Here is a 25,141-nt window from a genome sequence, read left to right on the forward strand (position 1 = left end):
TTTGCTATACTGTGCTGAACAGTATACTACTGCACTGTCCTGTCCTGAACTATACTGAACTGTACTGAACTATACTGTACTGTACTGAACAATATTCTACCTTACTGTACTGTACTTTACTGTACTGAACTAAAATGTAGTATACTGAACTATATTCAAGTTTACTCTAATGGATCTTGTTTTCCCCCCATTTAAACTGGTCTTGGTCTGGTCATGGTCTCGATACACTGGTCCTTGGTCTGGGTTTCAGAAAGTCTGGGTCTGGATATAATGAGCTTTGGTCTTGACTTCATCGCTGGTACTCACACCAATTTGTGACAGCCCGGCTCAAATCGGTCTCATGTAGCAAAATTGAAATTGTGTTTTTTACATTGGATAAAAGTAGAGACTCAGAGCTACAAAATGGTATATTATACACTACAGTTGAGGAAAAATGGGAAAGTAATTTTGCTTTGAAAGTTGATAAACTTGTAAATTCACTTTTGAGAAAATGGCCTTTGAATGTTTTGTTACTACTATTGGAGAGCCCTTGTTGGTCTACACCGTTTCAGCATCGTTCACACCCTCTTAAACTTCAGCCTCACCCATCTCTTTAAGGCTTGAATCGAATGTACTAACAACAGCAGTCAAGCATCCAAGCTAACCTGCTAGCTACTTCCAGACATCTAAGTGAGAGAGAACAGCTTACTGAACATTACTCGCCCTAAAGGAGCTGGTTAAGATGTTATGCTATCCAGAGCGTTGAGTGCAACCATTGACTGTGACTGCAACTGTGCTGTCAGATAGTCTGTAAATTCAGAGAGTTTCGCATTCAGAGCGTACACAGGACACTCTGGCCGATGAGTAGGGTTGATCCCTCGTTCTGACCTCACAACGGCAGTCATACACCCAAGCTAACTGGCTAACATTGGTTAGCTTTCTAGCTACTTCCAGACACATAATGAGAGAACACCCGACTCTGATCATTTTACTCGCCTTAGCAGAGCTGGTTAGGCTGTTTTCATGTTATCCAAAGTGTTGGTGACTGTAACTATGCTGCTGGCAACAATTTAATTACGCTTTTTTGCAGACGTTTACTGACACCGGACATATTCAACGGGTGTTCGTAAATTCATCAGTTATTCTATGCTCTCTGGCACACTCAGACGAGAGTGCTCTGAAATCATAGTAGATGGACACATTGAATTTATGAATGGACCTGAAATGGTTACTTGCATAGTGGAGTATTTTGTTAAGACATGTAGCAAGCTAGCTAGCAAGGTAAACAATGAACCATAATCCCAACTACAGGTAGCTACCAACCAGGTTCAATGTTAGCTAGCTAAGATTAGGCTATAGCTAGCTAAGCAAATTCCTCTGAGATACGAATAATAAGGCCATACACGTAACATTAGCTAGCTAGCTAGGTAAACAATTAACCATAATCACAACTCATGACATTACTACCCTGCATGAATCTACAGGTAGCTAACCAACCAGGTTCAATGTTAGCTAGCTAAGATTAGGCTATAGCTAGCTAAGCAAATTGCTCTGAGATACGAATAATAAGGCCATACACGTAACATTAGCTAGCTAGCTAGGTAAACAATTAACCATAATCACAACTCATGACGTTACCACCCTGCATGACTCTGCAGGTAGCTAACCAACCAGGTTCAAAGTTAGCTAACTAACATTAGGCTATAGCTAGCCAAGCAAATGGCTCTTTCTGTCAAAATTAGAAACATGTAATATCTGAAAATATAGCTAGCTAGACTATCTTACCCATATACATCATTCATGGTTGGACGCGTCTCCTATCGGATGCCATGGTTGCCCTTAGTTTGAAGATGTAATCCGGAGACAGGTATTTTCTCCATCACCTTAGCTATCATACTCGAATTCCACTGATTTCAAAACTCAGTCCTCCAGAAAGAGGAGAGCAACACTTTTGCAGTTTTAATACCCAATACATTTAAAAAAGCTGCGTTAGACAGGATTACCTAGACATACTGGCCAGCTCAAATACACAGAAGCATGCTATATGGCACACCAATCCAAACTTATTTCTCGGTATGTCCAGCCAACTCATTATCTCTGCCAATCATGGCTAGCATGAAGGTTGCTCTTCTTTCTTTGGCTAAACTGTATTCGTATTTACAGATGGCATCCAAGTTTGTTATTAAGGCACATGGAAGTTCACATGTTTGAGAAGGCAATTCTGCCAAAAATGCATTTTGATTTAAAAAAAAGTTTACGTTCAAACAGCTCTCCTGTGAAGTAGTGACCCGCGACATACGCCTAGTTTCCTGAAACGGGTCACATTTTATACACTTCAAGAACATTTTTAGAATTATGAGAGGCATGGCCAGCAGGGGGCTCCATTCCCTCCAAGAACAACTTGAAATGTCATGCTCAAACTTCATTGGGTCACAGCAGCCATAATGTTTAAGATATCAACCTAATGTATAATGCATTTAAAGATCTTATTTTACAAGTCATAAAATGTGGTTCAGGTATAACAACATAACAACAACAATCTCTCATTGTCTAGCTAGAGCCTCTTTGGGATAGGCGTACCGCTAGCGCCCGACCTCGACAACATCCGGTGAAATTGCAGAGCGCGAAATTCAAATGACAAAACTCGTAATATTAAACATTCATGAAAATACAAGTGTCATACATCATTTAAAAGCTTAACTTCTTGTTAATACAGCCACTTTGTCAGATTTCAAAAAGGCTTTACGGCAAAAGCACCCCATGCAATTATCTGAGGACAGCGCCCCGCACACAAAAGCATTACATATATTTCCAACCAAGCAGAGGCGTCAGGAAAGTCAGAAATAGCGATAAAATAAATCACTTACCTTTGAAGATCTTCATCTGGTGGCAATCACAAGGGTCCCAGCTACATAACAAATGGTCCTTTTGTTCGATAAAGTCCTTCTTTATATCCCAAAAAAGTCAGTTTAGTTGGTGCGTTTGACTCAGTAATCCACCGGTTTCCCTCATTCAAAATGCATATAAATGAATCCCGTAAGTTACCAATAAACTTCTTCCAAACAAGTCAAACAACGTTTCTAATCAATCCTTAGGTACCCTAATATGTAAATAAATTATCAAATTTAAGACGGTGAATAGTATTGTCATTACCGGAGATAAATAACGAAGTGCGCGCCCCCACCGGAACACGCTACAAACACTACTGCCAAAATGGGAGCCACTTACAAAAACTACAAATTCTAGCTAATTTTTCAAAAACAAGCCTGAAACTCTTTCTAAAGACTGTGGACATCTAGTGGAAGCCCTAGGAACTGCAATCTGGGAGGTATTCCTTTTATATTCCCATTGACAGCCATTGTAATCAGTGGTAAACTGAAAAATAAAAATTGTCCTCGGGTTTTGGCCTGCCATATCAGTTCTGTTATACTCACAGACATTATTTTAACAGTTTTGGAAACTTTAGAGTGTTTTCCATCCAATACTACCAATTGTATGCATATCCTAGCTTATGGGTCTGAGTAACAGGCAGTTTACTTTGGGCACCTCATTCATCCAAACTTCCGAATACTGCCCCCTATCCCGAAGAAGCTCTAGGGAAGCCTTTCTAAAACCAGCAGGATTTGAACCCGGGTGACTTACAGTAATCCATGCATATATTATTTACATTTGTGTGGTCGTGAGAATCAAAACCACTTTCCTGCAATGCTTTACCAACTGAGCTACAGTGGACAATCATGTGGGTCGTGGATAAGTGCACACTTCAGGAAAACATGTAGGGTATTGACATGCATAGCCTGCAAGTGGCTCCAATCCTCCAAGAGCACAAACATAGACTTACAGTATATTTGGCCCAACCATAGATGTACTGTATTGTACTGTACTCTACTCTACTGTAATATGCTCTACTGTACTATAATGTACTGTACATTACTTTGCTGTACTGAGCTATACTGTACTGAACTATACTTTACTGTACATTATTGTATTGTATTTTTAAAATGTTTAATTGATCCTTAATTTAACCTCTAGGCAAGTCAGTTAAAAACAAATTCTTACTTACAATGCCGGCCTACACCGGTCAAACCCGGACGACGCTGGACCAATTGTGCGCCGCCCTATGGGATACCAATCATGGCCGGTTGTGATACAGCCTGGATAGTTCAGTTTAGTTCAGTACAGTAGAGTATAGTTCAGTAAAGCACAGTATAGTAAGGTACAATTGTAGACTGTCATTGTCAATAAGAATTTGCTCTTAATAACCTTTTCTCAATAAGGGGGGCGCTGTTCTCACTTTGTAAAAAATCGTTCCCAAATTAAACTGCCTCGTACTCAATTCTTGCTCGTACAATATGCATATTATTATTACTATTGGATAGAAAACACTCTCTAGTTTCTAAAACCGTTTGAATTATATCTGTGGGTAAAACAGAACTCATTTTGCAGCAAACTTCCTGTCAGGAAGTGAGAAATCTGAAATCGAGGGCTCTGTTCCAGGGTCAGTTTATTAATTTGCATGGAATCTATGGGTCTACATGCACTGCATACGCCTTCCCCTAGATGTCAGTAGGCAGTGAGAATTGGAATGGGGTGTCTAGCTAGATCTGAGGCCGAACAAGAGCTCTTGGAACCGTGGATGTAGTCTTTTCACCGTTCGTCTTGGCGCGAGACAGACCTCAGGATTGCGTTCTGAAAAGCTGTCGTTATAGGCGTTAGATATATCCGGCTCGGATTTTATTCGATATATGTGTTAAAAACATCATCAACTAGTTATATTAAACCGACTTATATCAGTTTATATAAGTTTATTCCGATTTTCAGGAATTTTCTTTGTTATGCGTTCTGGGGATTTGGACACTTCTGTGCCGCATGGCTAGCGTTGGCTAGCGTTCTACAGATGAAGACGACATTCTACAACCGAACAACGATTATTCTGGACAAAGGACAACTTGTACAAGATTCTGATGGAAGCTCATCAAATAGTAGGAACGATTTATGATGTTTTTTCGTATTTCTGTCAAATGTTTAGACGTAATTTGGGCGCTGATTTTGGGCGCTGTATCGCTATAACGTAAGCTGTAAGTCGTACTAAAGTTAATTTAAAAAAATCTAACACAGCGGTTGCATTAACTTCTTCTGGCTGCAAGCCCGAAGCCGGGCACAATATGACAACAGCCACTTCAAGTGCAGGGCGCGAAATTCAAAATATATTTTTTAGAAATATTTAACTTTCACACATTAACAAGTCCAATACAGCATATGAAAGATAAACATCTTGTGAATCCAGCCAACATGCCCGATTTTTTAAATGTTTTACAGCGAAAACACCACATATATTTATGTTAGCTCACCACCAAATACAAGAAAGGACAGACATTTTTCACAGCACAGGTAGCATGCACAAAGCCAACCTAACTAACCAAGAACCAACCAAACTAACCAAGAAACAACTTCATCAGATGACAGTCTTATAACATGTTATACAATAAATCTATGTTTTGTTCGAAAAATGTGCATATTTGAGGTATAAATCAGTTTTACATTGCAGCTACCATCACAGCTACCGTCACAAATAGGACCGAAGCAGCCAGAGTAATTACAGACACCAACGTCAAATACCTAAATACTCATCATAAAACATTTCTGAAAAATCGATGGTGTATAGCAAATTAAAGACAAACATCTTGTGAATCTAGCCAATAATTCCGATTTTTTAAGTGTTTTACAGCGAAAACACAATATAGCATTATATTAGCTTACTACAATAGCCTACCACACTACCGCATTCATTCATCAAGGCACCAGGAAGAGTAGCTGCTGCCTTGGCACCAGCTAATGGGGATCCATAATAAATACAAATGCAAATACTCTACTGAAGTTTACTCTACTGAATCTTATTTTTACCCATTTAAACTGTTCTTGGTCTGGTCGTAGTATCGATCCACTGGCCCTTGGTCTGGGTCTTACAAAGTCTTGGTCTGGGTCTGGATGTAAAGGGTGACTTCATCTCTGGTACTCACACCTATTATATAGTTTTTAATCTATGTGGGTAGTGGACCAGTGCACAATTCAGGGAACATTGTATTGAGTATTGAGAGGCATGGCCAGAAGGAGGCGCCATTCCCTCCAAGAACGACTTCAACTGTCAGGGCCAAATTCCCTCAACTTCATTGGCTCACAGCGTTAATGACGTTTAAGATATCAACTTCATTTATAATGCATTTAAATATATTGGTCTATAGATGCTCTACGGCAGGTTTCGGAGAGATCGGTTGAGTGATTTCTGAGGATATGTTGTTTAAAAATGCTGAGAAAGCTCACATTTTTCAAAATGGAGGATGATCCATCATGGTGACATCATCAGTCTTAGAGGCAAATATGTTCCTTCGGTAGAGAGGAACCTTTGAACCAAATTCTGAGACTCTAGGTCAAACGATGTGTTGGGGCTGACCTTTTGAAATAAAATGTTGTGTATAGGGCCCCCATTTGGCCGAGTTGCACCAGATGTATTTGTGCACTGACTTAAACCATCCCACCAAGTTTGGTCTCTGTAGATCGTACCATTCAAGAGCTATAGCTCTCTAAAGATTATTATTGTTTTCCAATCTTAACAATTATAATAGGGTTCCATTGGGGAATGGACCCCTAATGAACCAGAAGAAATACAATTGTGTTTCACCAGTTTCACTGCTTGAACCCTAAATACAAAACGTTGGATTTGGACTGACAAGGTTTAATACAGCTTTGCTTAAGTTGTATTCTTCTAGAATAATTTTGTCGATTTTTTATAATATTTTTTAATGAATGTTGAATAGTCCCAAATTGAGCATATGCAATTTGCAATGTGTTTTATTATTTTTCTCAACAGCATGCAACTTAACGCTGTCAGACTATGCCGTGCGTGCATCTCGGTAGATGGGCCAGACATCTGGTCCGACCTGGGGTTGGGAAATTGGGACATAACTTTTTTAGAGCAATTTGGGTCTTTGAAGGCGTTTGTCAGCGGTTGAAGTAGTTGCTTCGACATTCGGACGTGTCTTTCTCTGCTTCTTGCCATCTTTTAAAAATGTCAAAATCCTCTTCTACTCTACCAACCAAACGAAAACATCTGGGGCTGGTTTCACCATTTGGGCGTTAAAAAGTTGGTCTTAAATGCTAGGTCGGACGAAGCTAAGTCCGACTTTGGGATCAGAATTTACACCTGTTGCACCAACTCCAAAAAATGCTTGTCGTAGCTAAGTCCAGTGTAAGAAATGCTTTAATGAGATTTGATGCTTCATAATGATGGTTGCTCGGCAGCGCCCATTACTAGGCTGTTACCATTCTGAGGCATGTCACTACGACAATCACCTCGCAAAGCCCACCACTATGCATGCATGTTTTCTTAACCACAACTGGATGGATCAATCAATAATTACTGTGGGAATGAATATCACAGAATTACGAAAACATTGGAATAAAGTAGGCTAATGCCATTGAAGGAATGTATCATACATATTGTTGCTTACTGAAACTACCAAAGTCATCCAAACATTTTAAATAATTTAAAGCAATAGCCATGTGCGGTCAACAATAATTTCAGCACTGTTAAGATTGGGACAGATACATCAATCAATATGAGATTTTTGTTTTCACAGAATCTACGTTGTGATATTTGGCTACAATTAGGCTGGGAAAATGTCAGGCAAATTGAGGTGAATGTTCATGATGATAATCTTTTGTCTAGTTTGCTCATCTAACAGTGTTATAAGAACATTTTGCTAGCATGTTAACTAGCTATGTAGCCTACGCTAGACTAGTAAAACAGGTTTTGCTCTTCTTTCGCGTAGTATCCTGACCAAAATCCCTTGACTTTTCTGAAAATCAATCAATGTGATTTTGTTTCACTGAATAGCTGTCTGTATGTTTGGTTATTTGATCTCTGGCTGGGCAAATAAGTGGAAGCAGCAGCTCATCTATTTGTTTGCTAACATCTGATCAGACATATTTAGCATGCTATGTAACATAAATCAAGTGTATTATTTGCAATTGTCTCGCACATAGGCCACTCAAAAAGCCCGCTGAGGTCATGAAATATGAACACTAGACTCATCCTTTTGAAAATATAAATTGATATGATTTTCTGTTCATATATCAATTTAACACCCTACATCTGCTTGTTTGTTTCAATATCTGGGGTTTTGCATGTGCATTCATTGATTGATTGATCTTATGCTACACAAAGATAAATAACATACATATTTCTAAACTAATCCAATCTGTTAGTAGTTGTACTTATTGCAGCCGTTACTGAGATGGTTTAGGTAGTCTGATTTATCAACCTTCCCTACCTTGACAGTTATTCTGAATTCAGGTTGCGGATGACTTAGTTCCAATTGTTGGATATCATCACTCTGGCTGGATTCCAATAGGAATTACACATGAATTTGCAAGCCAGCATAATGTCACTTACATGCCTGATGTGGCCAGCGAACCATGAGTTTCAGACCACTGTATTAGGGTAAAATTAGGCTGTCAAAGTACGTTCTTTTGATATATGTGATGTATTGTCATAAAGTGTTACATTTTAATGATAACATATTCACTTAGGCACTCACTTGGTGAAGACCACAGGACTGAATGCCATCAAATGTCACTAAAAAACACTCATGGGTGGTACATTAACTCTACAATTGACTCGAAAGACACATTGGGAAATATACAAACAAAGATTTACACCCTTCATAGAGGGTTCTATGAAGAACTTTTAGAACACAGCAGACACTAGGCACTCCATAGAATGAGTTTGACACCCTTGCTTTAGAGGATGAAAGGGTTCTTGGTAGAACCCTTTGCAGAGGGTTCAAGGAAGAACCCTTCATAGAGGGTTCTAGGTAGAGCCATTTACAGAGGGTTCTATGAAGAACCTTTCAAACGGTTCTACCTAGTACCAAAAAGGTTTTCCCTATGGGGACAAACTGAAGAACCCTATATTTTTCTGAGTGTAATTACCAGTTTTGAGCAGTTCAGTGATAGTTCAAATTATAAGAAAACAATATCAAAAGCTATGTGAATATTGCATTGTGAAAAGCAGATACTAAGATTGAATATGTATGCAAATTGAAAGAGCGATCCCATACAGATTTTAAAATTTTTATTTTATACATTTTAAATACATTCCAACATATGTGACCCACGACTTGGATTTGGTCCTATGTAGCAACATTTGAAATTATGTGTTTTACATTAGATAAAAGTAGAGACTGAACTAGAAAATGGTATATTATACACTGCAGTTGAGGAACAATGAGAAAATAATTCTGCTTTGAAAGATGATAAACTTGTAACCCCACTTTTTAGAAGATGGCTCGTGAATGTTTTGGTAAGCGTACTGGAGAGCTCTTCCTTGTCTACACCCACTCAACATCGTTCACATCCTCTTATGCCTTAGCCCCAGCCATATCTTTAAGGATTCAAAGTGTAGTAAACAACCAAAGATTTCAAGACTAAAAGTGGTGAAAGTAATAGCAAAAAGTAGTAGTAAAAATATATATCCTAATCTGATTTTGGTGCAGGTCATGTTGTTCTTCACATTAACGTCTCTGGTAAACATACACACAATATCAAATAAAAGCAAAGTTTATTTGTCACATGCACAGGACACTAAAGGTGTAATGTTAGGTACAATGTTTTCCTACTGAGCTTTGTCAATAGCGCTTTTAACTTCAGGGCAGCAATGTTGAGAGCAGTAGCAAAATATTTTCAGTTCTTTGTGATATCTTTCAAAAAAGCTGTGGTAGACAGGATTACCCACACATACTTAGCAGCTCATGTTATAGACAGAAACATGCTACATATCAGACCAATCTGAACTCATCTCTCGGCATGTCCAGCCAATCCATTATCTCAGCCAATCCATTATCTCAGCCAATCATGGCTAGCGGGAAGGTTCTGTATTTTCCCGTGGCTATACCAGCTAGGCTCGTTATTTAACGATTGTATTCATATTTACAGATGGCATACACGTTTGTTATTAAGGCACATGAAAGTTCATATGTTCCTGAAGACATTTCTACAAAAAAAACGTATTTTGATCAAATAAAATAAAAACTTTGAAATTCCTATACTGTGAAGTAGTGACGTGCGACATATGCCTAGTTTCTTGAAACGAGTCACATATATTTCGGAATGCATTTATGAATGTATATCACAATATATTTTAAATGTATCAGGATATGGATTTAATGTATTTCAAAATACATTCTGAAATACATTATTGAAATGTATTTAAAGATATATTTTGTCAATATATACAGTATATACGTACCAGTGAAATGTTTGTATACACCTTCTCATTCAAGGGTTTTTCTTTATTTTTACTATTTTCTAAACTGTAGAATAATAGTTAAGACATCAAAACTACGAAATATCACATATGGAATCAGTCTTGAAGGAGTTCTCACATATGCTGAGCACTTGTTGGCTGCTTTTCCTTCACACTGTGGTCAAATTCATCCCAAACCATCTCAATTGGGTTGAGGTTGGGTGATTATGGAGGCCAGGTCATCTGATGCAGCATCATCACTCTCCTTCTTGGTCAAATAGCCCTTACACAGCCTGGAGGTGTGTTTCGGGTCATTGTCCTGTTGAAAAACAAATGATAGTCCCACTAAGCGCAAACCAGATGGGATGGCGTATCACTGCAATATGCTGTGGTAGCCATGCTGCTTAAGTGTGCCTTGAAATCTAAATATATCACCACAGTGTCACCAGCAAAGCACCCCCACACTTCCTCCTCCATGCTTCATGGTGGGAACCACACATGCGGATATCATCCGTTTACTTACTCTGCGTCTCACAAAGACACGTCGGTTGGAACCAAAAATCTAAATTTGGACTCGGACCAAAGACAGATTTCCACCGGTCTCATGTCCATTGCTCATGTTTCCTGGCCCAAGCAAGTCTCTTCTTATTATTGGTGTCCTTTAGTAGTGGTTTCTTTGCAGCAATTCGACCATGAAGACCTGATTCACATAGTCTCCTCTGAAGAGTTGATGTTGAGATGTGTCTGTTACTTGAACTCAATTAAGAATTTATTTGGGCTTCAATTTCTGAGGCTGGTAACTCTAATGAACTTATCCTCTGCAGCAAAGGTAACTCTGGGTCTTCCTTTCCTGTGGTGGTCCTCATGAGAGCCAGTTTCATCAAAGTGGTTGATGGTTTTTGCGACTGCACTTGAAGAAACTTTCAAAGTTCTCGAAATTTTCCAGATTGACTGACCTTCATGTCTTAAAGTAATGATGGACTGTCGTTTCTCTTTGCTTATTGAAGCTGTTCTTGCCATAGTATGGACTTGGTCTTTTACCAAATAGGGCTATCTTTTGTATACCACCCCTACCTATCACAACACAACTGATTGTCTCACGCCTTAACTTCTTATGGCTGGGGGCAGTATTGAGTAGCTTGGATGAATAAGGTGCCCAGAAGTGCCCAGAGTAAACTGCCTGCTCCTCAGTCCCAGGTGCTAATATATGCCTAGTATTAGTATATTTGGATAGAAAACACTCTGAAGTTTCTAAAACTGTTTGAATGATATCTGTGAGTATAACAGAACTCATATGGCAGGCAAAAACCTGAGAAAAAATCCAACCAGGAAGAGGGAAATCTGAAGTTGGTCGATTTTCAACTCAGCCCCTATTGAAGATACAGTGGGATAATGGTCATGTTGCACGTCCTATGGCTTCCACTAGATGTCAACCGTCTTTAGAAACTTGTTTGAGGCTTCTACTGTAAAGGGGGGCTGAATGAGAGGGGATTGAGTCAGAGGTCTGGCAGAGTGCCAGGAGCTGGCACGGCGCATTCACATGAGAGGTAGCTCCTGTTCCATTTGCTTTTTCTGCAGACAAAGGAATTCTCCGGTTGGAACATTATTGAAGATTTATGTTGAAAACATCCTAAAGATTGATTCTATACATCGTTTGACATGTTTCTACGGACTGTAACGGAACTTTTTGACATTTCGTCTGCAACTAGTGAACGCGCTTCGTGAGTTTTGATTTGTTTACCAAACGCGCTAACAAAAGTAGCTATTTGGACATAAATTATGGACATTATCGAACAAATCAAACATTTATTGTGGAACTGGGATTCCTGTGAGTGCATTCTGATGAAGATCATCAAAGGTAAGGGAACATTTATAATGGTATTTCTGGCTTCTGTTGACTGCACAATATGGCGGATATCTTTTTGTCTTGATTGGGCTCTGAACGCCGACCTCAGATTATTGCATGGTTTGCTTTTTCCGTAAAGCTTTTTTGAAATCTGACACAGCGGTTAAATTAAGGAGAAGTGGACCTAAAATGACATGTATAACACTTGTATCTTTGATCAACGTTTATTATGAGTATTTCTAGAAATTGATGTGGCTCTCTGCAAAATCACTGGATGTTTCTGGAACTACTGAACATAATGCGCCAATGTATACTGAGATGTTTTTATATAAATATGAACTTTACTGAACAAAATATACATGTATTGTGTAACATGAAGTCCTATGAGTGTCATCTGATGAAGATCATCAAAGGTTAGTGATTAATTCTATTTCTATTTCAGATTTGTGTGACTCCTGTCTTTGGCTGGAAAAAATGGCTGTTTTTCTGTGATTTGGCGGTGACCTAACATAATCGCTTGTGGTGCTTTCGCTTTGAAATCAGACACTGTGGTGGGATTAACAACACGATTACATTTAAAATGGTATAAGATACTTGTATGTTTGAGGAATTTTAATTATGAGATTTCTTTTGTTAGAATTTGTCGCCCTGCACTTTCACTGGCTGTTGTCATATCGATCCCATTAACGGGATCGCAGCCATAAGAATTAACCTCTCTAGGGTATGTGAGACGGTAGCGTCCCACCTCTTCAACAACCAGTGAAACTGCAGGGTGCCAAATTCAAAACAACAGAAATCCCATAATTAAAATTCCTCAAACATACATGTATTTTACACCATTTTAAAGATACACTTGTTGTAAATCCAGCCACAGTGTCCGATTTCAAAAAGTATTTACGACAAAATCAAACCAAACGATTATGTTAGGTGAGTGCCTATTCACAGAATATCACAGCCATTTTTCCAGCCAAAGAGAGGATTCACAAAAAGCAGAAATATAGATAAAATGAATCACTAACCTTTGATGATCTTCATCAGATGACACTCATAGGACTTCATGTTACACAATACATGTATGTTTTATTCGGTAAAGTTCATATTTATATCCAAAAATCTGAGTTTACATTGGCGCGTTATGTTCAGTCGTTCCAAAACATCCGGTGATTTTGCAGAGAGCCACATCAATTTACAGAAATACTCATTATAAATGTGGGATGAAAATACAAGTGTTATGCATGGAATTTTAGATGTACTTCTCCTAAGTGCAACCGCTGTGTCAGATTTCAAAAAAGCTTTACGGAAAAAGCAAACCATGCAATAATCTGAGTCGGCGCTAAGAGCCCAATCAAGACACAAATATATCCGCCATGTTGTGCAGTCAACAGAAGTCAGAAATAACATTAGAAACATTCACTTACCTTTGATGATCTTCATCAGAATGCACTCCCAGGAATCCCAGTTCCACAGTAAATGTTTGTTTTGTTCGATAATGTCCATCATTTATGTCCAAATTCCTCCTTGTTGTTCTAGCGTTCAGTCCACTTTCCAAACTCACGATGCGCGGGCAAGTCCAGCGGAAAGTACGGACGAAAAGTTAAAAAAGTTATATTACAGACCGTAAAAACATGACAAACGAAGTATTGAATCAATCTTTAGGAAGTTTTTAACATAATTCTTCAATAATGTTCCAACCGGAGAATTCCTGGCATGGTCAGCGCATGTTCAGGTCATGGTAGACCTTACTCAATCCCCTCTCATTCGCCCCCACTTCACAGTAGAAGCATCAGACAAGGTTCTAAAGACTGTTGACATCTAGTGGAAGCCTTAGGAAGTGCAACATTACCAATATCCCACTGTATCTTCAATAGGAGCTGAGTTGAAAATCGCCCAACCTCAGATTTCCCACTTCCTGGTTGGATTTTTTCTCAGGTTTTTGCCTGCCATATGAGTTCTGTTATACTCACAGACATCATTCAAACCGTTTTAGAAACTTCAGAGTGTTTTCTATCCACATCTACTAATAATATGCATATTCTAAAAATACTGCCCCCTACCCCAAAGAAGTTTTAAGAAGGAAAGCAATTCCACAAATTACGTTTTTAACAAGGGACACCTGTTAATTGAAATGCATTCCAGAAGCTGGTTGACAGAATGCCAAGAGTGTGCTTAGCTGTCATCAAGGCAAAGGGTGGCTACTTAAAAATATATTTTCTATAAAATATATTTTGATTTGTTTAACACTTTTCTGGTTACTATATGATTCCATGTGTTATTTCATAGTTTTGATGTCTTCACTATTATACTACAATGTAGAAAATAGTAAAAATAGAGAAAAACCGTTGAATGAGTAGGTTTGTCCAAACTTTTGACTGGTACTGTATATATATTTTTTTTTTCACTGCCTTTTTCTCCCCAATTTTGTGATTACGAACTTGTCTCATCGCTGCAACTCCCTAACGTGCTCGGGAGAGGTGAAGTTCGGGTCATGGGTCCTCCGAAACATGACCCGCCAAGCCGCGCTTCTTAACACCCGCTCGCTTAAGGAGTCGCTAGAGCACAATGAGCCAAGTAATGCCACCCTCCCCTAACCCAGACGACACTGGGCCAATTGTACGCCACCATATGGAACTCCCGGTCTCCTGAGATCAAACCCCAGGCTGTGGTGTCGCCGCAAATCTACGATGCAGTGCTTTAGACCGCTGTGCCACTCGGGAGGCCTTGGTCAATATATTTTCAAATGTATATAGAAATATTTTGTAAACATATTCCAACATGCATTTCAATTTATTTGTAAGAAATATATATATTTGTAAAAAATGTTGCTACTTTTTACCCCTTTTTCTCCACAATTTCATGTTATCCATTTGGTAGTTACATTCTTGTCCCATTGCTGCAACTCCCGTACGGACTCGGGAGAGGCGAAGGTTGAGAGCCATGTGTCTTTTTCAAAACATGACCCCGCCAAGCCGCACTGCTCTTGACACACTGCTCGCTTAACCTGGAAGCCAGCCTCACCAATGTGTCGGAGGAAACACCGTAGAGCTGGCGACCGAAGACAGCCTTCATGTGCCCGGCCGCCAAAAGGAGTTGCTAGAGCGTGATGGGACAAGGACATCCCAGCTGGCCAAACCCTCTCCTAACCCAGATGATGCTGGGCCAATTGTCCACCGCCTCATGGGTCTCCCAGTCGTGGCCAGAAATATATATTGTTATTAAAATGTATGGCAAATATAACAAATTGGCCAATTCGTTTTGTAACAAAATGGTGACTGTCTTAACAATTAAACTTTAGTAGACACTCTGGTATCACATGCAATTATGTCAGTCTTATTAAGACTGCAGAACTGGCAGTGTACAAGCTTAACATTTAATCACAGAACACAACATAACACATGCATACACACACACACACACAGGATAACATACGCACTATACATACACATGGATTTAGTACTATAGATATGTGGTAGTGGTGCAGTAGGGGCCTGAGGGCACACAGTGTGTTGTGAAATCTGTGAATGTTTTTAAAATTATATAAACTGCCTTAATTTTGCTGGACACCAGGAATAGTAGAATGGGGATCCATAGTAAATACAAAATACAAATACATTAAGATTAGACCGACCCGTTGTATAAGGAGTGCTATTATACGGCTCTACTGTGGATGGTAAATGGTGTTATGGTGCTTTCTTAACCAAGTGGGAAGTGGGAATTTGATGGTGAAAACTTGGAAGTATTTTTGGGGGTTAGTGGGTTAAGTTATTCCTAGAAGTCACAGAGGTTACAGAATTTTCGCACTTTAGCAAGTTTTTATTCATATTGAAAATCTGATTTATTGAATTCACCATGTGGTCTATATTAAAGGGCACATAATTTCATATAACAGACTTTTCAAATTCAATATTGGTGCATTATTTCTACATAACATATAAGAAAAAGGCACTCATTTCGTGGAATAACCCAGTACATGTTAAAATCTGCCCGTTAGACATCAGTTGCAAAATCCTCTTGTCAAGTTTGTTTGTTGGTTTATTTGTCGTATGCACATAAAATACATGGAGTCACTTAATGACCAATAATGTCTCATATTTGTAGTAAATTTTGCAGTCATTTAAATATATGTTAGTGCTTTTGGTATGCTTTTGGTATATGTTAAGTACAATAAAAAATATGTTTTATAAAATATATTGTCGCAGCGGCAGCCCTTGAAGGCAGGCTTGTTGGTGCCATGGCCTTGTCTTAGTGCTTTTGGCCTCCCATGGGACAGATTGTCATGCCAGTTAAATGCTGTTTGGTTAAAACTGCATTCCAGCTGATGTCTATTCTACAAGTTACCACCAGCTAAATGCCTATTTACTCTGTTCCATCTGACTGTGCAATCCACTCTCATCAGCCAAGCCAAGCAATTTATAAACTTGATTTTCACTATGAAAAGCATCTAGACATTATCTCACATTTCTTTTAGACAAACATTTCGTTTCCAACAGCGGAGATTTGTATAAACCTTGCTGTCTGTCACTCCGACATTTGCAACATTAATTAATTAAACATTAACATTGTTTCAATATTGAAAATCTATCTTCAGCTGTTCCATAGTAATGAACGTGTCGGGAGTCGGAACGAGAAAGACAGGCAGGCAGCGTTTCTCAGCCAGTCGAAATCATGAACCAGCATAATTTTTGGGATATATACAATGAAATGTCAATTGATAAAAGGCTAAACAAAATGAAGTGCAGCTCGTTTGCAGTCTTACCAGCTTCAGTTTGAAGTGATTGTGTTATCTGTGTTGTTGGCTAGCGCCTCTGAACCACAGTGTCCTGACGAGTGAGCAAATGTTCTATGCTAGGCGAAATCGTGCATCATTAGCTCATTGTTATGGATGTATCCAAATAAATGTCACTAGAAAACAGCTTAAACAAATGCAACCCCCCCCAAACCACCCCTCTTTTTACGCTGCTGCTACTCTCTGTTTATCATATATGCATAGTCACTTTAACTATACATTCATGTACATACTACCTCAATTGGGCCGACCAACCAGTGTTCCCGCACATTGGCTAACCGGGCTACCTGCATTGTGTCCTGCCACCCACCACCCGCCAACCCCTCTTTTACGCTACTGCTACTCTCTGTTCATCATATATGCATAGTCACTTTAACCATATCTACATGTACATACTACCTCAATCAGCCTGACTAACCGGTGTCTGTATGTAGCCTCGCTACTTTTATAGTATCGCTACTGTATATAGCCTGTCTTTTTACTGTTGTTTTATTTCTTTACTTACCTATTGTTCACCTAACACCTTTTTGCACTATTGGTTAGAGCCTGTAAGTAAGCATTTCACTGTAAGGTTGTATTCGGCGCACGTGACAAATAAACTCTGATTTGATTTGATTTGAAATGCAACTACTTTGCTGTTATTCTGGCTGTACTTTTTGACGTACTGTAAATTAGCTGTATTTGGCAAGCTAGCAAGCAAACTGGCTTATCCTGCTATGGCAACGATTGATATGTCTTTTGCGTCTGTTATTTTGTTAGCTAGATAATAAACCAAGGGAAGAAATATAATTTGCAAAATAGAACTAGCTAGCTACTGTTTGTGTAAAACAGCTACATTTCAGTTGTGTCACCTAGTCCTTCGCTAACATTAGCTAGCTAGCTATGTTGCCAACGGCAGACTGGGCAGAACGAGATGGTCCCACAAAAGGTGCCTCATTTGCACTGAGATGTCACTTGAAATCCAACGATTATCAAGACAAATTCAATTCTACATTTTAACTGCATTAATATCGTCCTACTTATTTACCTTGGTTCTCCTTGGTCAACATTGACTGTCACTGCACTTTTGTCCTCAATATTGCTCAATAACATGTGAACCAGTGAACGTCTTTTTTTTGCTGAGTAACATTACTACAAATTCCTACACGTGGGTATTTAATGACAATTTCAACAGCTGGATACAAATTTAAACTTTTAAAGTGCCCACCCAAATCCGATACTGTTTTTACCCGACCCAAGGATTTTGAATTGAACATGGCTCGTGTGCTAAGTGATATTATCAGCAAAAAAAACTAAAAAAATTGTCAAATACCTCCAGAAGAAAGTCATGGTCAAGAAATCTTTGAGGTGTCCTATCTGTGGCCACAAGCAGAAAATGACGCGTGCAAAATGGATACATATAGTAAGTTAACGTTACAACCAGTATTGATTGGCCTAGAGAACTTTGAGAAAGCTTGAAATGAGGAGTACTGTAAGAAATGTTTGAATATGTAATTGTACAGTGAATCTAACTTTCATCTTGAGCTGGTATGTAGCCTAGTTAGCTAGTCTCATAGGTTTTATGCGTGTACACTGCTGGGCCGAGCTGACATTGACTCATATGTCATTTTACCAGCCGGAAAACATTTTAGAAAATGGAGAAGAATCTAAGCTTTCCAGTGGCCAGTGTACTTCATAATTATGTCTGTGCTGCTTGAGAATTTTGATTTACGGTCTTTCTACAAGGGCTCACGCTCCTCTGACACTCAGGACTGCGTTCCCGTGTAGAGCGAGTGAAGAGCTTAGGAGACGCACCCCTTCTGGTCTACCTTTGGCCTGCAGCCTACCACTCAAGATGTTTCATCTGTCTGGAAAGCTGTTGTTCTCCTTTTTCCAACAATGTGGATGTATTCCTACTGCTACTGAAAAAGTTAATTGATAAGCATAGTAGAATGGAATTGAATGTAATAGAATTACTTAGCTTACGTTCCATTTCGATTATCACTTGGTGTTATCGTGCACCTCTGTCTGAGTTAAATGTGCATGTTTCCTTGCAGGATTTGTAGAAACAAGGAGGCATCATCAGACTCCTACTGCTCCATCCAGAAAGATTCAATGTTTAGCCATTCTCTCGTTCCACTTACGAACTGCGTAACATTTCTTTATCGGTAGGTTAATGAATTTGACAAACTAAGAGAGTTTTGGATAATTACATTTTTAGAAAGTGGTTCACAGGGGCTGCATTACCCAAAAGGGCTTTCAAAAATCCCTAACACTTTTTTGTTTTGTTTTTACACTGGGATGGCATCATGCTTCATCGATGATTAAATAGCTTGGCTAGTGGTAGACCTGCCAAGGTAAAAAAAATACATAATTTTGACCACTGTTTGTAAATAGCTGTTTCCCACAGAAAGTCCATGCTCTTTCAACACCCTATAAAATTAAGCATAACAAAAGAGCACTCTCTGATAAGTAATTACATTTTAGTTAGTGTTCCGTGGCATAGGCTTGTACAGAAGTGGAACAAAGTATAGCGAGTAGGTCTCTCCAGGCTGAAGAGAATGTGGTTTAAGGGCAAGTTAAGTTTGTGTGTCCAAAAACTGGGTCTCAATGAGTTGAGTCTTGGGCCTATCGTGGGTTTCATTTATATAAAAAAAGATTTGGGATTCTATTGTCATATGCTATTGATCTGATTTGATAATTATTTTGTGGCAATATTGCAGATTTGTACGGGGCTACACTTGAGGCAAGTTGATATGATAGAGGATGCCATTGCACGGAGCTCAAAGAACCTGACAAGAATGACGAAATGCCTGAGAAAGGTGAGAGGTGCATTGTCATTGTTACCGTTGTCGATCAACACAGAATTATAAGTAATTTTATCTCTGAAAAAAACACCAGTTTAGTTTACCTATATTCACTCTGAGAAAATGTTTGCTCACTTAAAAACTTTATGTAAAAGAGTGTTTTTAATCATCAGGCTTTTGGGATATTTCATGTGTTATTTACTGGACAGCTTAAAGGGGCAGTCCAAGATTTTACACAATTAGCTTGCTTTTCCAACCATCCCAACCAGTGTTTCCCACAGGTATTTAGGTTACTTGTCATGGTGGCAGGTCGAGAAGGGCAGCATGGCGCGACTGGGGAGGCTTGCACCACTGCTGCTGCTCTAATTTATTATTCTTGTGAGCCTATTCAGGCAAGTAAAGTAAAAGCTGTTATGTTTTGAGTACAATTGTGATTTGAGTGCCGTTTTTAGAGCTGCAACTAACACCTATTTTGATAATCTGTCAATTGTTACTTTGATTACTCAATTTGTTTGAATTTTAAAAAGCCTGTTTTGCAGACTGATTATTTGGCTGAATGTCTTATCAAATATTCAAATGTTTACAGTGCATTACAGTGCAAATGGCAATAACAGACACACTCAAACTCAGTTATTTTGTTACAACTTCCATTAACTTCTTGACGCTAGGGGACAGAATTTAATTTTATTTTTAATAACGTTCCCAAGGTAAACGGACTATTTCTCAGGCCCAGATCATAGAATATGCATATAATTTACAGATTAGGATAGAAAACAATCCAAAGTTTCCAAAACTGTCAAAATATTGTCTGTGATTATAACAAAACTGATTTTGCAGGCGAAAACTTGAGGAAATCCAACCCGGAAGTGCATTTTTTTTTTTATCCCTGTTTCATTGCCTGCCCTTCTTCCATTTAAAGGGGTATCAACCAGATTCCTTTTCCAATGGCTTCCTCAGGCTGTGACCAGGCTTTAGACATAGTTTCAGGCTTTTATTTTGAAAAATGAGCGAGATATTTCAAAACGAGTCAGGTGTCCTTTGATTAGTTCCTGCGCACGAGAGGGGTAGCTCGACATTTTCTTTCTCCCTTTTATTGAATAGGTTACCGTCCAGTTGAAATATTATCGATTATGTATGTTAAAAACAACCTGAGGATTGATTATTAAAAACGTTTGACATGTTTCTACGAACATTACGGATACTTTTTGGAACGCGCAACCCAAATGGCGTTTTTTTGTTATAGAACTAATATTTATCGAAAAAAAAAACATTTATTGTGTAACTGGGAGCCTCGTGAGTGCAAACATCCGAAGATTATCAAAGGTAAGCGATTAATTGTATTGTTTTTCTGACTTTCGTGACCATGCTAATTTGGGGCTAGCTGTTCTTACTGTTTTGTCTAGTGATTGATAAACTCACAAACGCTTGGATTGCTTTCGCTGTAAAGCATATTTTCAAAATCTGACACGATAGGTGGATTAACAACAAGCTAAGCTGTGTTTTGGTATATTTCACTTGTGATTGCATGATTTTAAATATTTTTAGTATTATTTTTGAATCTGATACTTTTTGGAATTTTCTTCTGCCTTTCAGGACCGGAACGAGCATGTGGTTTTCTGACCATAACGCGCAACACAAATGGCGTTTTTTTTGTTATAAAACTAATATTTATCAAACAAAAAGAACATGTATTGTGTAACTGGGAGTCTCGTGAGTGCAAACTTCCGAAGATTATCAAAGGTAAGCGATTAATTTTATTGCTTTTCTGACATTCGTGACCAAGCTAATTTAAGGCTAGCTGTTCTAGCATTGATTGATACACTCACAAACGCTTGGATTGCTTTCGCTGTAAAGCATATTTTCAAAATCTGACACGATAGGTGGATTAACAACAAGCTAAGCTGTGTTTTGGTATATTTCACTTGTGATTCCATGATTATAAATATTTGTAGTATTATTTTTGAATTTGGCGCTCTGCAATTCAGCGGTTGTTTAGGAAAATGATCCCATAATCGGGATCTGTGCGCCAAGAAGTTAAATTAAAGTGCATTTCCAAATGAGACAGGAACAGTGTAAACTCAAGACAATTTGGGACCCTAAGTGAGATTTGATTTTGGTGTCCCTTCTATAGAAGTTGAGGGTCATGCTTCCCTGGGACACTAAAGTCTTATATCACTAACATTTGTCTTACCTCTCATTATTGAAGGTCTGCAACAAAGCCCTGAGGAGGTTCAAGAGGAGGAAGGGTTTCCAAATTGGGTCAAGTTATCTAGTAACATTCATTAGCTGGGCTTGGGAACTGAGAGATAATTTGTTGATATATTTATCTTATGGTAATCAGTTGCCATTAAAAAGTACTCCTCAGTAGATATACTGATATGGGGGAAAATAGAGGGCTTGCCCATTTTATATACTGAATTATTTGATAAATACATATTTCAGTGCTCTTGGACACATCATCAGTGATGTTTCCTAGGATTATGTTTTGGGTCTTTCAACATAATACGGCTTCACCATCAAATCTTAGCTTGTGTCATAAGTGACATTATGCTAGTTTCCATGGATTTACCTCGCTATTTCAAGGCGTAACTAACCACCTTCATAAAACAACAATATGCACTTGTTCCTATTTTAAGTACAATCCTGGAGGATGGCGCTAACATGGAGAAGACAGGGTTGGGTGTTTGGGATGATGGAGGTCAAACACAACAGACCGCAATGGCGGAATACCGCTCACAGGCAAACTTAATCCCTATCATCAGACGACATGTGCAAAGAGGATCCAACATTCTGAGTGACTGCTGGAGAGCGTATGTCAGGTCTCTGAATAGGCTGGGTTACAATCACCAGACAGTCAACCACACAAACAACTTTGTGGATCCTCACACAGGATGTCACACACAACACACTGAAAGGGTGGTGCAGACAATAAAGGGGCGGTTCTGGAGGCTAAGGGTTTTTAATTTAAAGAAGCATCTCCATTTTATTGAGTGGATGTACTGGTTGGGTAAAGAAAATAAGGAAGGAGTACTCTCTCAACACTTCGAAGACATAGGATCATTATATTGGCATGCCTCTAGAGGAAATGTTTTGTCAAAACCATTCCAAGCTGTAAGATCAGACATTGTTTGTCACAAAAGTAGGGTCAATGTTATCTTTCAAATTAGTGTGTTTCATTCTTTTGACAGGGTTATAAGCATGTTTTGTTGCTATCAGTGTTTTTTGGGTCACTGCATGTAAAAATGTTTTTGATATCACATGAAACATGACACTATGGATCCCATTGCTTCCAAACATATCACTGTCGGATCAACAGGCTACAACCCTCAAGAAAGTGTATTACGAAACTGCAGCTACTACAATCAGAAACACGTTATTACATAGTAACTACATGTTAATTACATGATTAAATCAAAATGTTTTTCACTTTACATTAAGTTGCTTGTTCCTGTGTAGAAACATTATAGTTATGATACTATTCTTTAAAATGACATTGTAATGACACATTTTGATAAACCTGCAAAACATTTAATCATATGGAAAGTACATAGTAATTACTCTTAAAGGTGCTGTAACAAAAATGTTCCTAGATTGAGATGGATTCCCAATGATCACAACTACTAGTACTGTATTGGGTGTCTGCCATCGTTGTAACATAGTAACTACATAGTAATTGTATGAGTAATTCACAGTACGTTTCAATTTACATTAAATTGCTTGTTGCTGTTAAGAAAATTTGTAATTACAATACTTTTCTTTATAACTAATAATTACTGAAATTTTGATATATACCGCAATATGTTTAATAACAATTAAAGTACATAGTAATTACACTTAAAGGTGCTGTAACAACATTCTTCCTAGATTAAGATAGATTCCCATTGATCAAAACTACAAGTACTGTATTTTACCTTCTTTTAACTAGGCAAGTCAGTTATTAAGAACAAATTCTTATTTTTAATGAAGGTCTAGGAACAGTGGGTTGTTCAGGTGCAAAACGACAGATTTTTACCTTGTCAGCTCGGGGATTCGATCTTGCAACCTTTCGGTTACTGGTCCAACGCTTTAACCACTAGGCTACCTGCCATATTGGGTGGCTGCCATCGTTGTAACATAGTAACTGCATAGTACTGTAATTACATGAGTAAGTCATAATGTGTTTCACTTTACATTAAGTTGCTTCTTCCTGTGTAGAAACATTGTAGTTGTGATACTTTTCTTTATAACAACATTGTATTAACTGACCTTTTGATATATCTTGTGAAATATGTAATTGCATTGAAAGTACATTGTAATTACACTTACAGGTGCTGTAACAATGTTCATCCTACATTGAAGTGTATTTTCCCGGTGATTGTAATAAAAAGGTTTACCCTACTGTGTTTCACTTTACTTGAAGCTGCTTGCTCATGAGTACCTACATTAACATTATACAGCACATTATATTATTTTGAACAACATTTCACTTACATTACACCTTTTAAGACAGAGAAATAAACCCAAAATCCCTTTTCAAAGGCAGGTACATAGTATTTACAAAGGTTATACCATTATGTGCTTCACTTTACATTAAGTTGCTTGCTGCTGGGTAAGTGCATTATAGTTGCATGCATATCCATTGTAAATACATTGCTCTTACATTTAATTCAGTACATCCTTTAAGCCAAATAATATGGAAATAAGATAACTGAAGCTGTAGTTAATGATAGGGTGTGCGTTGTTACACCAGCTGACTGAGTCCTAGCTTAGCTTATTTTGGTGGTAGTGACTTATGTAGTTACATGTAACAAGGTTAAATAATAGGATGCATTGTTAACACGGCGCTATACAGAAGACTGCAAAAGTGTAATTACAAAACATGTTAGTTACATTTGGAATAAGACATCTAAATATATCATGAGTAATTACACATGTGGAATAACCTCCGACAAGCTGATTTGTAATTACATGTCCTTGTTCCACTAATAACCTATACCGCTTAACCCTTATTACACTGTAATTACATAGTATTTACATAGTAATTACATGTAACTACTATGATATAAATACATGTATTACTATTTAGTTACATATTAATTAATGTACACTTAATGTAAAGCGTTACCAAGTGGGTATATCAGAAGAACTCTTAAATGAAAACCAATCAAACAATGTTTCCATCCAACCATTGTATATGAATAAAGTACCTGTTGGATAAAAAAAACTAACGTCAGGCCTGAAACAGTATAATTGTCGATAACTTTCCAAATGTCGACAAAAAAATATATAACTCATTTTTTAGTCTGTGAAACAGATCATATTGCAAATGTCAGTGGAAACACTAGGTTGTGCATTTGTTGATAGAATAACCATCAAGCTTGCAGTCACGCAATGCTATGTTGTGTGGTCCTCCCACTACTAATTGGAAAAGCATACAGTTTATTAGGCTACAGATTCAATCATTT

General features: G+C 38.2%; 1 protein-coding gene across 1 annotated transcript in view; it reads right to left on the reverse strand.

Annotated features, from left to right (window-relative positions):
- Nucleotides 1-25,141, reverse strand: part of cpn1 (carboxypeptidase N, polypeptide 1) — a 155,194-nt gene that overhangs the window by 129,304 nt on the left and 749 nt on the right. The window lies entirely within an intron of this gene.

This window comes from Salvelinus namaycush, chromosome 4 (assembly GCF_016432855.1).
Source record: "Salvelinus namaycush isolate Seneca chromosome 4, SaNama_1.0, whole genome shotgun sequence".
NCBI lineage: Eukaryota > Metazoa > Chordata > Actinopteri > Salmoniformes > Salmonidae > Salvelinus > Salvelinus namaycush.